The sequence below is a fragment of the Vombatus ursinus genome, unplaced genomic scaffold, assembly GCF_900497805.2.
Source record: "Vombatus ursinus unplaced genomic scaffold, bare-nosed wombat genome assembly UNPS02014810.1, whole genome shotgun sequence".
NCBI classification, from domain to species: domain Eukaryota; kingdom Metazoa; phylum Chordata; class Mammalia; order Diprotodontia; family Vombatidae; genus Vombatus; species Vombatus ursinus.
Genome location: NW_020954588.1, coordinates 49,868,849 through 49,871,145, shown reverse-complemented (window position 1 = coordinate 49,871,145; position 2,297 = coordinate 49,868,849).

Below are 2,297 nucleotides of genomic sequence, written 5' to 3'. Positions count from 1 at the left end.
TTTGTACGTGTCGGGTCTTTTTCCCATTTGTATGATCTCTCTGGGATATAGCCCTAGAAGTGGTATTGCTGGGTCAAAGGGTATGCACATTTTTATAGCCCTTTGGGCATAGTTCCAAATTGCTCTCCAAAATGGTTAGAATTGTTCCGCAACTCTACCAACAATGCATTAGTGTTCCAATTTTCTCACATCTTCTCCACCCCCCACTTCTTCCTGGATATCCATTCCTTTCAAGCAAGACTTCTGTGATTCTCTCCCTCTCCTCCAGATTTCCTCCTACCTGTCTAACCGCTCCTTTTCAGACCTACTGACCTGGATCATTGTTCATGTTCTGTGCCTCAAAGCCCTGTCCTGGCCCCTTTTGTGCTCTTCCTATGCCCTTCCTCTCAGTGAGCTCCTCAGCTCTCCTGAGTTCTATACAAATGACTCCCAGATCTAGGTGTCTAGCTTCAGTCTTCCTCCTAGACTCCAACCCCTCATTGGTTAGCTCAGAGCATCTGCAACGTGGTCGTTGGCTTGCGGGCTGTCCCTGGTGCGGCCTTCGGCTTTCGAGGTGTCTTAGAGTGCTCAGGGCCTAAAGTCCATTATTCTCTCCCTCAATCCCCCCAAACAGGTCTACCAAATCAGCTAGTCTGGTGTTCTGTCAGAGAAGCTAATTGCTCCTTATTGTCTTTTTTTTTTCTTTCAGTTTTGAATCCCTTCTTTCCCTGCCCTCCCCCCAGCTATATAGAGGGCCATGCCTGATCTGTTCTAATGGCGGATGGGATTCGAGATGGACCCCCAAAAGGGAAAGACCCTCAGTCCTTGAACTTTCCCACAAATTTCAGCAGCCCAGATCTCCACCCCATCCCATCCCAGTGTAATCCTTTCAACTGTCCTTTTCTTGCAGCTCTTTGACCCAGCCCAGACCCTTTCTCTGTTACCTCCGCACCACCCCAGGCTAATTGCCACTCCTTAATCTCACTCAACTCTTCCCATAGTCTTTCCCTCATCAATCTTACTCCCATTAAATCGCACAGATTCTTAGAATCTGGCCTGCTTTTATTGACCTCACAAAATCACAGACTCGCTAGGAAACTTGTCCACCCAACCAGTGTCATAATAAACTTGCTACTTGGACTGAAAAAAGGCTTGAGGGGTCAGATTCTTTCGAGGCAGAGCCGCCCTGTACCCTTGCATTTCTGGGTTCCTAGCACCCCTAGACTGCATCAGTTCCACTAGGGTGTCTGTGTCCCGTGGGGGGGGGTGCTACAAGATGGAAATATGCTCGGCACACACATTGGGAAGCGTTGCTGAAGTAGGGAAGTAATTAGTGGTTGGGTCAGTGTGGCCCCAACCCTTACCCTAGGTACCTCCTGCAGGCCACAGGCCTTGGGCGCTTGGTGGCTGCTGGTGATGAACTTTTCAGTCATAAGTCCTTGAACCCCACTTTCTCAAGCATGACAGCTTTGTAATCCTTGCCAGTGAAGGGCGTGCCCACTCTGAAAGAGTCACAGGTCTGAGACAAGAGCACTGAACTCAGCCAGGAGGCCTGGGTCCAAGCTCAGCTACTCACTGCCTACCTGGGTGACCTTGGGCAACTCCTTTCCCCGCTTAGGACCTTAACTGTGAAAGAAGGGAGGGGGTTGGACCCCCAGCTTCTAAAGTCCCTTCCAACTCTAATTCTGGGATCCGGGCTCTTCAGGAAGGCAGTGTGGCTTTGGGGAAGCTGGGTCAGGAAGAGCTGACACAAGAGGGCCACATGACTCTCTCCTCCCCTCCCCATGGCCTTCACTCAGCACCTGGCAGGTGCCCGACAGGTGCTGGGCACTGACCCTAAAGGACCTGGCCTTCAAGCAGCTTCTAGTCTAATGGCAGAGACAGTCTGTCCAGGAGGGGCTTGGACCAAAAGCAGTGCCAGGCACCGGGCTAGGTCATGGGTGTGCAAAGACAAAAGGGGAACAGCCCTGCCCTCCAGGAGCTTCCATTCTATTGGAGGCCACCCATGGTGGGAGTGCAGCCAGAACCAGGCTAACCCTACCCTGCCCCACCCCCAAGACAGACCTGGGGATGGAGGAAGGGGGAGGGAGGATAGAGAGAGAGGAATGTGCCAGGGGGTTGGAGGAAGGGGGAGAATGGAAGGAAGGTGGGATGGAGAAAAGGGAGTAGGATGGAAGGAGGGTGAGAGAGGAGGAGGATGGAAGAAGGGAGAGAGGATTGGAAGAAGGGAGAGAGGGGGGTGGAAGAAAAGGGAAGGGGGGATGGAAGAATGGGGAGGGGGGAAGTAGGGTGGGATGGAGGAAAGGGAGTAGGATGGA